Source organism: Cydia pomonella, chromosome 13 (assembly GCF_033807575.1).
Source record: "Cydia pomonella isolate Wapato2018A chromosome 13, ilCydPomo1, whole genome shotgun sequence".
Classification (NCBI taxonomy): Eukaryota; Metazoa; Arthropoda; class Insecta; order Lepidoptera; family Tortricidae; genus Cydia; species Cydia pomonella.
The window spans coordinates 14,927,161-14,943,998 of NC_084715.1; the positions used below are offsets into that span (position 1 = coordinate 14,927,161).

The 16,838-nt window shown below is 35.7% G+C and overlaps 1 protein-coding gene across 1 annotated transcript in view; it reads left to right on the forward strand.

Moving 5' to 3' along the window:
• Nucleotides 1-347: 347 nt before the first annotated feature.
• The window catches only part of LOC133524364 (beta-glucuronidase), a 51,395-nt gene continuing 34,904 nt past the window's right edge, over nt 348-16,838 (forward strand). The window contains exon 1 of the mRNA XM_061860343.1: nt 348-1,045. The gene's annotated coding sequence lies outside the window, so the exon portion shown is untranslated. The remainder of the gene's footprint in view (nt 1,046-16,838) is intronic.

The following is a 16,838-nucleotide window of genomic DNA, read 5'->3' on the forward strand; positions in this document are numbered from 1 at the left end:
TCATTCAAATCCATTTGTATACGCGACTGTTTGTGTTCTAAATTAAATAAATAAGAAATTAATTAATACCTACACAAATTCAGAACTATCACTGCAGGTTACGATACGTTCGAAAAGCATGATAACATTGATAACCAGACCACAATCAAGCATCATCTAACAAAAAATTAACCCCTTACCCCTCAAAAATGAACTGGGTTTTAATTATTATGAGAGGAAAGATTAGTGGTAAATTTTTCATATAAAAGTTCTCGACATTTTCCTCTCTGGATTTTGACCCAACACAAAATTGGCAACAAGAAACGCAAAAAGCAACGCAAACGGTCAGTTCTCATTCCGTTCCCAGATGAGGAAAATCTCGAGAACGAAACTTTTATTTCTGAGATTTGTGCGCAGTGTTTTTCGCCTAAGTTACAGTAACTGCATGTTGTCCTTATTGCACTAATTTTAGGGGCCAGCCCCGTCAGCGCGACGGAGTTATTTACCTAAAATTCTCAAATCTGAGAAGGGGCTCCGCTGGTATTTCATGAAATTATTACTATTATATACGACTTTACGTGGTAACTGCGGTTTATCGCATACTGGACTCCGGCTGGAGCAATACTGACAGTCACGCCTTCTGGCTAGAAAGTGAATTACTTACAGCCATGTGGCCGCTCGGAGTCGTATCGCTATTACTAATATTGCTAAAAAGAGGTGTTTGTTCCATTAGGTTGGATAAAGCCAGTGCGTTCCGATATCTGCGACCGCTGATTTTACCTCTAACTGGCCAGTCCGCCGACTCACGTGAGGCGGGAAGCACGCTCGTATGTTCGAATTTCGAAAAGCGCGCCAGAATAAATACCGGCTAACTTTTATTGATTGTTCGTGAATTCAAAGATGTAACAAGAATCATTGAAGATAATGATAATTTAGAAAAAATATACGTTCGGATGTATAATTTAACTAGATCCAAATACAGTATCAATTACAACTCTTGAATTTTCGCGAGTGATTAAACCGTAGTTCTTTCACATTTTGAAGAAAGTTCGTTTCTACGCCAAATGTAAGTACTTTACGTAATTTCATAAGTTCGATTTTCTTCTTCAACTTCAACTTCAATATCTTATAGTTTTCCACAAGTTAGAATTACCTAATAAATAGGTAAACAGATTATGTCTTATCAGCGTTGGGTAAATAAAACAAGCCGGTGGGCATTTCAAAATTCAGTTAGGTAGGTTCAAAGTTATTCTTATTAAAGGAGACATGTGAATTTACCTTAGAAAATGTATAGGTACTGTACTATAATAGTACATTTCGATGCTAGTGCGGAAAGTATGTCATTACTAAATTAAACTAAGCTAAACAGCTAAGTAAAATAGCACTTTTTGAGTAATGTATTAAAAAAGTATATTTTTAGCTTCAATAAATAATGTGTATGTACGAATAATAAACAGTGGTAAACAAAACAAACACACGACCCGCCTGAGGTATTAACACATTCACCGCTAAGCTGCGGTCGTAGCGCTGCGTCGTAACCGAAAACATGGATTTCCCGGTATGTAGCGAAAATAAAAATTTCGTAGAGGCAAAACGACAACGTCGTGATTAACGTTGAATGGGTTAAGCAGTTATTATGTTCATATCTTAAGTACCGTAGTAAATAACTTCGGTCTTTAGATAGTATATGTATGAGGTAATTTCAAAGTAAATTAGGTTTGCGGTATGCCACAATAGCAAGTAATAGAACGAATTGCTATTATAGTATTCCTATCTTAGTTATGTTATTGTTACATAACATGAGCAAATAAGACGTAAAATATAGTTGACGATGAATATTTACTTAGGTACTTATGCAAATACGAAACATTTCAAACATTTTTATAAAAATAAGCCCAACGTTGTTTTTAAGTATATATATGTTTATAAATTAAATGTGCATGCAAAAGATTTTTCTTAAGTAGGTCTTTAATTTAGTAGGTTTTTTTTATGAATTTCCCTATTTAAAACAAACGCTAAAATTAAAAAAATAAACCAGTCAAGTGCGAGTTCATTTTACTGGCGCATCGAGGGTTCCTTGTAAACTTTGAATAATCTCGTGTAAAGGCAAAGGCGAAAGACTTTTGATCAGAAGTACATACTAAGTATATATATGCGTACAGCGCCATCTATCGGCAAACTGTCTAACTAATTTGCGCGATGTAATTGCACTTAATATGTTGGTTTTTCGAGGATAATGCTCCATCATGGGAAATTGGGAACCGATTTTAAATTGTTTTTAATTGAAAAAAGTTGTTATTAATATAATCTTATAGAAATTTCAGTAAACTTAATTCGTAAATTATTTTTGTTACTTAATTTAAAAAAAAAGTTATCCAGATTTATAGTAATGTTAATATAATGTAAAAAATTCATAATTTTTCTTCGGTAAACTTCGGAGATAAGGAAGGGAGTGGTATTTTTTTCACGTTTTTCTTTATAAATATTTTTTTTCACTATGAAAAAAAAATGTGTTGGAATGTAGAATGAGCTCTTTTAAATGATACCTTACTTGACCTAGTTAGTAGACTGTTAGTAGTTAGTAGACTAGACTTCGAAATTTTCCCCTCTCTTCATATTGGGCACATAGTTAATAAAAAATAGTAATAATAATACTTTCAATAGCAAAGAAAAGAAAAGAAAAGAATAGGAAAGAGCGTACTCCCATCTTAAAGGCCAGCAGCGCACTTACAAACCCTCTGGTGTTGCAGGTGTCTATGGGCGGCGGTAATCGCTTACCATCAGGTGATCCGTCTGCTCGTTTGCCTCCTCTACCATAAAAAAAGAACATACAATACAAACATAGCAATATGTCTATTTATATGTAGTAATATCATATGTGTAACATTGTAAATAATGTTATTAATGTCCAAAATTGTAAATAGTTATTCCATATTGCTTATTGTTGTCATCTTGTCTGAATTATTTTTCTCACTGCACTAACATTCAAGAATTTCTGTTTTGCCCTATGGTTGACAGGTAGAGAATGCCTTGAGGCATTATGTCCACCATTTGTACTTATTTTTATTGTGCAACAAAGTTTAAATAAATAAATAAGCAATCCTCGAAATCTCTGGAACAGTCCTGAAATTTGGTATGTATGTAAATTAAAGGCCCATTTTTCATGAACACACCATTTAACGTTTAAGGACCTGGAGGAATCGCAGCCAGCTTGGAATCGTGGATAAATTCGCATTTTACTCTAAACCTACGTTATCTAGGAAAATATAGTGTAAGGCAACATTAAAACGTATTAAATTCTACCCGAAAAAGTCCTAGATATCGTCCAGGGGACATTCTCTTAATAGGAAACTCGGAGAAATATGAATTCCACTTTTGTCTATACATTTGTAGGTATATGATCTACCCCAATATCAAAAATTTTCTCGACTGCGACTTCACCAGAAAGTAGGATTATGGCTTTAAGTACTGATGATTCAGAACAACCTGTAGCTTAGAATACGGGCCGGATTTTTTTAAATGACATATCCCAACTTAAGTACTTAAACCCATAACCCAACTTTCTGGTTAAGACGCAGTCAAGTATAATGTAGATATCGGGGTAGATCATATACAAATGTATAGATAAAAGTGGAATTCATATTCCTCCGAGTTATGTATTAAGAGAATGTCCCCTGGAGGTGTATAAGCGCTAAATCTAGATTTAGCAAGTATTTTCTATAAGAAGATGTATTTTATCCGCAAAGATATCAAGGGCTTTTTTTATCTAGAAATTAATAAGCTTGTTGTCTTACAGTTACATGTAGATTTCTCCACACACGTTTTCCAAGATGGCTGCGATTCCTCGAGGTCCCCAAATGTCAAATGATATGGAGAAATTTACATACATACCAAATTTCAGGACTTCGAGATTTGTTCTATTCCAATTGTGCTACAATGTATCTGGGTTAGCGTTGTTCATAACTATTCCGAATTTCATATCGATAGCCTAAGTGGCTCTCGAGATATTTAGCGATGTGACAGACAGACAGACAGACAGACAGACGGACGGACAGAGTCGCACCATAAGGGTTACATTTGTACCTTTTTGAAAAAAAAATAGTTAAACCCTATTCGATTCAACTACCTCCTCTATACCGATAATTGCTAATGATTTATTTACTCGTGTATATATGTGTAGTTATCTATACATATAATTCTCGTCTAGAACGGCAATATTTGACCACACGCGTATTACAAACATTAAACAACAAATAACATTTTTTTTTTTTTTTTTTTTATATTATAGGACATTATTACACAAATTGACCAAGTCCCACAGTAAGCTCAATAAGGCTTGTATTGAGGGTACTTAGACAACGATATATATAATATATAAATACATAAAAAACACCCATGACTCAGGAACAAATATCCATGCTCATCACACGAATAAATGCCCTTACCAGGATTTGAACCCGGGACCATCAGGCAGGGTCACTACCCACTAGGCCAAACCGGTCGTCAAAATTGTAATAAATACCTACAGTTATGTGCAATATAATAGCAGTACATAAGAAAATGTTAATTAAGGGAAAACTATAACTTTAGATCAATAATATTGTATCTTTTTATATTAGGGTAAAGGCACCTATTACCGTGGTAGTTAAGGAACTTTCAAAAGAGATCCAAAAATTAAGGGTATCAATGCTGTCTAACAGCCAGGAATATTTTTTTTTCATCAGAGCATTTAATGAACTTTCCGTTTCACACGTTTTTGGATTCATTTTGGGTTATTATATGTATTAAAATATTTTTTGAAGCCAAAATGACCAAATCTTCTATTACCGTGGCAAGGGACAGGCTGTGATTCTATTATCGCGAATTGAGCTTTCATTACCGAGGGTACAATTGGCATGATTTTTCTGCACTCGTTAACAGAAACCAAACTCAAAATTCGAAACCTAATACCGAGGGTTAAAACAATAATAAATAACGACGTGGGTTCTGTATATTATTTTTGTGTCATTAAGTTTAATAATGACACAAAAATAAAACTATAGGAGTATGTTTAAAAATAAGAGATATATTCGAAGAGATTATAATTACACTTTGGCACAATCAAATACTATTAAATAGTTAACTTATCAAGTACCCACGAGTACTTACCTGTATAACAAGTTATAAGTTGAATGTTTTACATGTAAAACAACAAAAATTATTGTTAGTAAAGTTTACTAAGGACGTATATGACAAATAGGCCTGCCTGTTATTAAATAAAGTAATTTTTAAATGCTATAAAGATTGATAAGAGTTTGTCTTACTGACATAATTAGCTGCACAAAAAAAACAAGTAAGTAACATTTTCTCATAAGGCACAGCGTAAATTATAGTCGAAATTTTATAAGCTGGACGTTTACCACCTGAGTGAAAGTTTACCACATATTATGTGTTATAATTTACCCGTTTATAACTAACAAATCACAGTACTTTTCTTATTGCTGATTCTTATAGCTAAAAAAAATCATATCTGAGATTTTGGACTACTGTATAAATAAAATTATATAAAAAAAAACGAATCGGAATTGTCCGGCAGTTGGGTACCCTTCCTTGTCTGTCAGAGTAATAACTGAATCAGAAAACAGAAGAATTTAAATCTGATAATGATAACTGAAGTCTAAATTTTATCAACGAAATCTGTACTTGCGGTACCCTAAATGCGATATTTCAATACAATACCAAATAGTCACTCGGTAATAGATAACTCTTTAAGAGTCTATTACCGACCCATTCGATATTTCTCTGGGTCAGTAATAGATTTCTATACATTCTATTACCGAGGGTAATATGATCATACCATCGGTAATAGGCTTAATTTGGAGTTTAATTAAACCTAATTCCGACCCATAAAAAGAATAAAACACAGATGTTTTTTCAAATCAAATCAAACACGTATATTACAAGCTTCTTGTAAAGACAAAATCACATAACTGGCAAGTAAATTTTAGGTTTTAACTCAAAATAAAAAAAAGTTGACAGATTAAGGGTTCCCATAGAAACAAGGAAATCGGTGCTGAAGTTTTTGTTAAAAATTAAGGGTTAGTTGAATACTTTCCATACCACGGAAATAGCTCTTTAATAGCGTGAATAGATCAAGATTGGAATAAATAAAAGAAATTTTAAAATTTATAATTTGTACCAAAACTAAAGAGTAAATAACAAAACTACCACTTTTTCTATTACCGTGGCATACCACGGAATAACTTACCACAGAAGTAATTGGCGCCTATCACCGCTGTATTTTATTTTCAATTTTAAACGTATTTTCCGGTCAAAAACTAAGTTAAAAGTAATTCAAAATCGTGTAGAAACCAATACACAACCTCTTAAAAGGCATTGCACTACTTTATTTGCCATAACTATTACGTAAAACACTAAGTAAGATTGGAGTGCACTTACCTGTGGTGTCACGCGTCTGTATGGAACAACCGGTTCTTGCGCCGCCGTCGCACAAACTGACGAATCGCGAGTTTTTTGTTACACTCACACAAATGCACACTAATGGGCACGATAGACCAATGAATGAGCTTGTTTTGTGTATGCTTTATTTCTTAGAGAATAGATCTGTTTGCTTGCAAAATGCGTATTTGTAAACACCGCGGTGTTAGACGTCGATTTTGATACCCGCGTTAATAGCCGCCGTTACCCTATTATTCTGCATTACTTGTTTCAAAATTAACAGTAACCTTTACTTAAATGATATTGGAAGTAAAAAAAAAAATCATTAAAACTAGTACTATAATTGTAATTTAGAATCTTTCCTATTATTTCCAATCAAAGCTTTACATCTAAACCCAAGTCGTCCAGTAAAAAATAAACTTTTCTATAAGACGATCTCCGTCGCAGAGTGTACTGCTATTATATTGCACACAACTGTACATATCAAATCTTTAAGTAGTTCAACTTAGATTAATTTTAATATTACCGACAATTAATATAATATATTTTTACAGACCGCCAGATACATAAATAAATATTATAGGACATTACACAAATTGACTAAATCCCACAGTAAGCTTAATAAGGCTTGTGTTGAGGGTACTTAGACAACGATATATATAATATATAAATATTTATAAATACTTAAATACATAGAAAAAACCCATGACTCAGGAACCAATATCCATGCTCATCACACGAATAAATGCCCTTACCAGGATTTGAACCCGGGACTATCGGCTTCGTAGGCAGGGTCACTACCCACTAGGCCAGACCGGTCGTCAAATACATTTTACAATTATTTGAGACATTTGCAGCTAATTTTGTAATTATTAAGTAAACGTGGCAATTATTGTAATATTACATGTTAAACAGATATTCCAATATTGATATACCTACCTACCTGTTTATCCATCATGACTACTCGTGTAGCACGACTCTTACAAATCGGCAATTGTATCCTGTTAGGCACAGTGTTATTTATGGAAAACCTAACCTTGTACCTATACTCGTACAAATTCCTGTAATTAACTATTGTTTACAACAAATAATAGCAATATACAATTTGGTCCATTATTATCCTTGTTATAAATTAAACGTATTTCTACACAATTTGATGTATAAAGCTCAGCTGTGTGCTAGGAACTTTAAAAAAAAAGTATGGAATTTGCTTTCTGCTCTAAAACTTTAATATATATAATAAAAACGAAAAAAGTCAAACGAACGGGCAAGCATAGCTATGGTTATTACACATCAAATTGTGTAAAAATATTTCCCATCTAAAGTCGATTTCCAGAGAGGAAATGGGGACTAGGTTTGTATAGGGAATCAGTCATCCACTATCCTCTTTAAGCTAATTATCAGAGCCATTTTATCATATTAACAGTTTTTTTTTTATCTAATATGAACCTTTTGGATAAGTGAGTCCCAATTGAAAGAAAAAAGATTGAAATTTTCCGCAGAATTACGTAAATATCATACATTTGTTAACGCAGGGGAAGATTGTATATTACATATGGTGACATTGCGTGTATATTGTAAAGAATAAGGAACACTATTTATCTATCTAATTTTATCAAAAGGTGACGAAAAAAAATCGAATAAGTACAAAAAATGGCCCAATTGCTACTTTACTACGCCCCCAAAGTATTGATTCGGGAAAACCAATCATACGAGCCTAGGGTTTTCAAAACAAAACACCTTCTGGCTCCACCAGCTCAATGGTGCCAAATTATTGTAAGATTTTTCCATTTACATTTCATCTGTACAAGATATTCCCAAAGTATATTTTTTATTTACATTTAAGTTTGTAGCATACGCTAACATATGTACTCGTAACTTACGTTTGAATTACATTTACGCACTCGGGTTACATTTAATTTTAATCATCATGTACGAGTAAGATATTATTGCATTGTTTGCTAGTCAGTCATTTGTACAGCACGTATTTTTGATACGACCACATACTCAAAGCGCAGTTAGTTTATGCTGTAATTAACACATTTTCGTAGGTTTTATAAAAAATGGACGACTTTTATTTTTTCATAGGAAATAGTTCAACAAGCAATGTAACCTATCACTACTTTCTTTTAACTCAAAACATCTCATTAATGACGCGACGTCACATCACAACTGTCACAAGTGATTATGATGTACGAAATACATTGCCGCTCGAAAAAAATGCAAAAAGGCAGTGAATACTAAACTAAAAAATATTTCACAATTGTTTTATAGCACTAAAACCTAAACCTTTTGCAACCAGCATCAGATAGATTCGAGTTCAGAGGCGACGTGTATTTCCCACAATAAAGAGTATAATGTAGGTAGGTACTTGATACAAACCGAACGAAATAGTGTAACGTAAGTATCTATTTCTTGCGGACCAGGGGGAAGTGCCAAGATGCCAACCGTTTGCGCTACGACAACAAATCGCTTTCTGTGTTTCTATCACTCTCACATTTTAGTGCGATAAAGAGACATTGCCGTAGCGTTGCTTAGGCACCCAGATACTCGTACTATCAGTAAGAATAAATAAATAACTATTTAACATTATTACACACATTGACTAAGTCCCACATTCTTAATTCATTCTCAATAAGGCTTGTGTTGTGGGTACGGGTAAGGCTCGTATAGTACAGTGGAGCCGTCAACCAAAACACATAAGTTAACGAACCCGAAAAGTAAAATACAAGTTTTTCAGTACTCGGAGATAATTACTTACACGTGCCGTTCAAATATTAATAATAACCAATTAAATACGTTAGTTATATAAAGTATTTCATACAGATTACAATGGTCCCTCATACACCATACAATTCAAATGAATATTTCTGGAGTAATCGTAAATTAAATTTCCATTGCGAGCCTTAAAACTTGTACGGAATGTTAAATACGCTATCCGCAGTTAGTTCTAATTTTACTACCTCATGCGCTGGGAATTTGGGATCGCTTTACTTACCCCCACCATGCACTTCGAACGGTCCCAATACATTGCTACTATCTCGGACGATCGATATTCGAAATGTCATGGTTTTCAATTGTTTGGTATTACTTAATCACTTTTTAAGGAAAAAAAAAACTATGCCATTCAGTTTCCTTAAAATGTACTTAGCCATGCCATAGCCCGAAATTAACGGATTTAAAAAAAAAAGCGGCCAAGTGCGATTCGGACTCGCCCATGAAGGGTTCCGTACCATTTATGACGTATTAAAAAAAACTACTCACTAGATCTTGTTTAAACCAATTTTCGGTGGAAGTTTGCATGGTAATGTATCATATATTTTTTTTAGTTTTATCATTCTGTTATTTTAGAAGTTACGGGTGGGACACATTTTACCACTTTGGAAGTGTCTCTCGCGCAAATTATTCAGTTTAGAAAAAAATGATATTAGAAACCTCTGAAGACCTATCCATAGATACCCCATACGTATGGGTTTGATAAAAAAAAATGAGTTTCAGTTCTAAGTATTATATACCCCTAACATTTATTGTTTTTTTTTTCTAATTTTGTGTGAAAATCTTAATGCGGTTCATAGAATAGTTTAGTTTAGTTTATTTATTAACCATAATGTAACATGATCATTACATGGTAAGTCAGTATTTCACAATATTACACTATGAATTTACTATACGAAGTAAATACGCTTAATAATCTTAAAAATCTATTTACAATTTGCTTCAATTAAAATATTTTGTAATGATAAATATTCAGTAATAATAGAATAGAAGGCATGGTTTTGGAAAAAAGTCTTTACCGTGTTTTTGAATACATTATAAGGTAAATCTGTGACATTTGTGGGCAGTTTATTAAATAGCTGTATTTTTATGAAAATTCCCTGTTTTTGACACTTTTTAAATCTAAGTGATACGTCTGCTTACCAAGTTTGAACAGTTCTTATAGTTTCGGAAAAAAGTGGCTGTGACATAAACGGACAGACAGACGGACATGACGAATCCATAAGGGTTCCGTTTTTTGCCATTTGGCTACGGAACCCTAAAAACACCGTTTGTTTCCTTGCATGTGAATGTATCCTTGCGTAGAAAGTAGGTCACTCTTATTTCCTCGTGCCAAAGCGCGAGTAAGGCCATGGTCTAAAATAATAAAGCGCAAACATGCGTGACAATGGGGTTAAAAATAGAGTTCAAACGTCACCCAAAATAAACCGTTACCCTTGGTTTTATTTACCAAATTTTGATAAGAATATAAATAGTTTTATTTAAGTATACTTCATAATATAACTAACACAATTTCACCTATCACCTGTACCTACCTGGTCTATTTAATAAAAACAAAAAAAAAAGGAAACCCGACATCAAAAAGGATACAATATAATATTATCCCTTTTATAATGAGCTAGCAATCGATTATGTCATCTCGATTTGTGTGGTACTGGTAGGAGTGATAGGGCACAGATCCAGAGCAGAGACCAATTGGGAAAGTACCTTACAGAAAACCGCAGCCAGATAACAACATAGTGTTGTGTTCCTTCCTGCCGATGAGTAAGGTTGCCAGAGTTCAACGAGGAGTGCGGAGTGTTAGGGTCGGTAACGCGCATGTAACTCCTCCTGAGTTTCAGGCCTACATAGGCGGGCCGTATGCTTGTTTGTTTGCTTGTATGACACCGACGTAGTATAAAAAAAAATCTTTATCACAAGCTTCTGCCCGAAACTTCGACTGCGTGGATGATGATGAATGATTAATAAAAACTATCATATGTAGAGTTCAGCCGTTCTAAGTAACCGTATAATATATAGTAAGAGCAAGAATAACATATAGACAATAAATATCTCACCAAACTCATAAGGCTCGCACTGTCAAAAACTTATCAGGTCTCATGTAGTAGACCTAAGCTTCTAACTCTAGATACCCTAGCTTCACAAACTATTACGCCCATGTGACGGTAGAGAAACGGGCAAGCCTCATTTTTTTTGTTCACGGAGAGGGCGAATGCATCTACGCACCATCCCCCCGGCCACGGGAAGACCATGATGGGGGGGTGTGTGGGACTCGCCGCTCCTGTCCCCTCTCTCCTGGCGAGAGGGGAGGGAGAACTTGACCCTACCTACTAAACCCACTCCGGCGTTTCGCCCTCTTTGCCGTTTGCGAGAGCGCCATGAGATCGAGTACACTCCACCATAGCGCCCCCCGGCAGCCATGGCTTGGTTTGGCACATTAGAGGGGGATCAGAAACGCTTGATCCCCCACGGCGACGTATGTGGAGCCGTGCAATGCGGGTCCCGTACCCGCTGGCCCCATTAGGGATCGAGGTGAGCATGCGCTCTTCGCCTTCGACCCCGCCACCCGCGTCGGAGAGGCAGCGCATCCGGATCAGCCTCACGCTCCCTCTTCGCTTCCTCCTTCTGCGACATGATTTGTTCGCAGAAGGAGGCTACAGCTTCCCAATTCCTCTCGCTGCCTAACATCACCGCTATGATGCTGTGCAGCGAGAGGTCCACCGCCCCTGTTGCAACCCTGAGGGCAGCTCTTTCCACGGCTCAGCGATTGCACTCTTCCAGAGTGTGCTGGTCCGTGTCGTCTACCGCGCCACATCTGGCACTGAGGCCCCGGCTCCCTCTTAATTTTATGCAGATAGTGTTCGAAATAGCCATGTCCAAACACCACCAGCGTTACCCTGAAGGTCAGGATCCTATCCTTCTGTCCACCCACTCATTCATTACCGGGAAGATAGCCCCTATGGTTCGGGTTCCATAGTGGCTATATCCTCCGAGGTATCCCTCCATCGCTCTCGTAGGCGCTTTGCGGGTGCCTGCGCTACCCTCTTTCTTGTCTGGGGGCTCACCACGTCTCCTGGCCTCCGCCCTCAGCCCGTGCCTCTCTACTAACACCTCCGCGTCCAGCTCCCAAGGTGGGGTGCCAGCGAAGAGGCACACCGCCCTCCGTGAGAGTCCTCCGCGAGTCTTCCTGTCCAGATTGGCGCTCCGTAGAGCGCCATACTCAGGACGACCCCAGCATACAGCCGCCTGCATTGGGCATTCGGCTCCCCCAAATTGGGCAGTAGGCGACCCAGAGCCGAGGCAGCACCCACGAGACGAGGAGCCATTCTCGTGAAGTGCTCTTCAAAGGTCCACCTTTTGTCCAGGACAAGATATATATCAATAAAATCGAAAGTAGGCGTAGACAACAGACAGAATAGATACTTAGAGACTTAGTTATAGGATTCAGACGCCGACGCATAGGAAATCGTAAAAACTATTTTACCACATCCTTAACCTAATTCAATTAGTTTTACAATTATAATGACATGAGCATTCTTCTTCTATTGTTTACAATACTTGTTAAGTGTTTTGTTATTTTTTTATTAATTTTTACTACTTATAACGGAATGGGAGTGGTAAAATAATTAAGCTCATTACCTTAATGAGCCTCTTGAAATAGGTCACCCGGTCAGAAAAGTAGATTTCGTGTGAGAACACTGAGAACCAGCGTAATGTGAGCTAGAGGTCCATAACAACTGAGCCTAATAATAAATTACGTGCTAACTAAACAATAGGAATGACAAGCCTGCAATTGCTAATGCATGCAATGCACTGTCACCTAATTCACAAATCTATTGCCACGACATAACTTGATCTCTATCATCGTAACAATTAGGTACATTTTCGGAAATCAACATCACACTTACACTGGTTATACTGAGGTGGAGCTCTCGGTGTTTTTTTAATAACAGGTCTGGACAAGGCTCACAATGGTTTTTGACTAATTGCAGAGGTCTTTAGCGACTCTTTGGCAGTCCTAAATGATGCTTGAACGGTGTTTCAATAAGCGATGTGGTATTAAGCTCGTAGCGTTAATGACATGCAACTTTGACTTAATTTGTTAGTTAATGTGTAGTGGCATCTTTTTGAATCGTTTTAAAAACAGTAGGTAATTAGACTAATTACTTATTAGCATATCTTTGTTGCAAGGGACAAAGTAGAATAACTTTGAAGATTATGTGGCTATATGGGAGAGGAGAGTAAAATTGATCTTCCCTAACATTATTCGATATCTATTTTCTGCCAAAGTAAAACTTTGGCGGTAAATCCAATATGCCAATCAGTTTTTATTTTAGTAAAGTACTAAATATTTACGATTATGATTATAAGATTGAATTGCTTTATAAGAATGCTTTAATCAAGGCGAGATGAACATTATTTTTGGACTTATAAGTAGTTACAAGTTTATTGAGTGGTGCTTGTTTAAAGGATACGACTTCGTGATTACAAATACTTTACCACCAAGTACATGCAGGTACTTGTAACTTATACTGGAAATCGGTAGCTCACGGCACGTTTCGCGTGCTGATGTCATCAAAACAAGGAAAGCTCAAGTTGCATTTAATGGAAAAAGTGTAGGTAGTTGAGAGACACGGGAGTCCAATCAGGTGGACAGAACAAATTCGCTCAGCCTTTGATGCAACGCTCCACGGTGCCCTGCATTCGGCGACATACAGACAAAGGTGGCGGCAAATTATCAAAGAGAAGCTGTTCCCTAAAAGTGGCCATAACCCTCAGTGATGAGCTGATGAGGAAACCGATGCATGGAGAATTAAGGACTCGTAATACTTAGTTCATTCTTATTTCCTATCATGAAGTTTGTAGCTCAGCGTGTCACACATCTGCCATATTATATTATGTACGGATTGCAAACTTAGTTGTACTTAAACGTAGTAAAATCGTCTAAAACAATATTATTGCCTTTAATAGCGAGTGCCTTAACTGTGTTTAACAAGTTGCCAGAGTCAATCATCTCGGCTCCTTCTCTAGCTTGTTTTAAGAGTAAATTAGAAATTTGGCTTATCGAGCACACATTTTATAGCATCGACGAATTTTTGAAGGCTTAAATTTTTAATTATATACCTAGAGTATATTATAATTGATTATATTTTTGATACCTATTTTATTTTTAATTCGATTTTAAATTTCTAATGTTTAAATTTTCTAGTACTTTTTGTAAATAATTACTATTATGTAATAAATGATTATGATTAATATTTCTACGCATTTTTTCCGAAAACTTACGAATAAATGGATTTATCTCTAAAAGATCTATAGTATATATTTTTTTAATTTACGATACAGGATTTATATTTACGATACTTTATAACATCATACGTCTTTTTTTACTGTTTTCATCCACTAAAAGTATTTAATTATCATTACTTTTGAATCACCCCTCGTAGCATTTAGTCACAACGGTCACAAGTGCATATATCCATCAATGCATTCAAATTACTAGATGAAAAGCCAGCAAAACGCTTATACATATGCGTTGTTCTCAAATTCATTCAATACAAATTAATTCACAACAATAGCTTATTGTTCAATAAAACCTTTTTATCGAAAGGACTTGAAAGGAGCATTCCTGGGTCTATTCGTGAGCCCAAACTAACAGTTTAGTTGGCGAGCGCACTCAATAAGATCGTGATAATGCATTCCTTGGGGCACAATGCGTCTATTCAGCTAGGATATAAGATGTTCATCACATCGTTAAACAGGCTAATGGCCTGAGAAAACCAGTATACGTGGGATCTCTGAATGTCACTGATCTTGTAATCACACTTAAACTGGTCGGTTTGGCGATGAGCGATATGCCAAGGAAATAACAGGGAAGGGTAGAGAATTTTAATGGACTGGATGCATAGAAATGTGTTCCACAGATGCTTCTCAACTCAACAATCTCGTATTCTAAGACGTATCCGGATCACGATCGTTGACTTTGTTTGTTTTGAATTCTCAGAGACTAATATCATGGAAAAACAAGACTGAGTACAGGTAAAGTAGACGTTTTTGTATCTACTCATCACTGTCCCAGTACATGTCATCTTTAAACTAGTCATTGTCCTTATTGACAATAATAAAGTGACAACAGGGTGTCATCTCTTGGGCATTAATTAACATGTTGAGCACGTTCGCACGTTTACGAAATATTATTGATTTATTAAATAGGCTGCAGTCGTAGGTATAATATATTGATATTGACAATTCCCCAATAACACGATATTTTCCGTACCCCCATCTAAGCTAAATTTCCATAGACGAAATATTTTCATAGGTACCTATTTAACATTTATTTATTTATTTTAAACTTAATTGCACAAATACAACTAAAAAGTACAATAGGCATTCTCTACCATTTTCTTATTTGTGTTTGCAAAGTTGTTGTCTTAACACGATGATACACGATGTTTATTTAACTTCTTTAATTTTAAGGGTGCATTCCTGAGCTTAAATTAAGTTACTTTCTCAAAGACACCGGTATTCAAATTAACTCCATTTCGGAGATAATCAAAAATTTATTTTTATTTAATAAAGACCCTAGCCCCTATGAACGTGTACACTCGCCTTAGGGCTTGTTTACATATTGATTAGAATTTAGTATGAGGATATGCATTTGCTACTATCTCGGACGATCGATGTTCGAAATGATATTGATATGTCAAAGTTTTCAATTCTTTGGTTAAGTTAAATAGCATGCTCAGGTTGCAGCATTTAATAACTTTTTAGGAAAATAAAGTAAAAAAAATCAATCAAATGTATTAGTTACTTATTATAATATTTGCACCTAATTTTAACGACTGCAGGCTTAATTAGACCGTGACAGTAAATTATGAATTCATTAAATGGCCATTTTAATTTCGCGGATCACTACGATCCTTTGCGTAATCGTAGGTACAAAGATAGCAACAGTTTAGGGTTACGTCATTTGGAGCCGATGGCCTCTTAATGGCAATTTCGATGTTTTTCTATCGCTTAGCTCTCTCATAATTAAGGTATCGGGTGCTTGTCTTGCCTCACGTGTGGGGGACTTTTTTGTGTGAACTTTTCGCAATTAATTTAAACGGTGTGTTTAACAGTATTATGATGATTCAATTTATTCTTATAGCGCAAAACTGTTTAATTTATCTAGGCTTGAGTTTTAAAGACGTGACATTTCACACTATATAAAAAATCTACAGGTAAATCAACTATTTACATACGTTGATGTTATATTGATAGATGAGCTATCGGTCGGTCGGTATCGATAATATATAAAAAATGGGAAACTCTACTTTTACTGTTTAAAGTTAATCTAGCATGCCTAAATTCATTGTTTCACTGCTAAAACTAAGTATGTACTTAGCTTGATGATACCACAGATATGAATGTCGTGGAATCTCACTTACTTCATTAAAACTTACAATATTAACTGAGCACTGCAAACTGTGAACTATGCAAAGTTTACTTTTGTTATGTATTTGTGTTTTGTAGATAACGAACCCATGTCTTATCCGAGCAAATGTCATACAAAGTGCTGTTTACTATTGATTAAACCGGCGTTAGCCCTACTTACTAACGGTCAATCACGTTTCGTTTGTTCCGCAATCAAAATAGCGCAATAA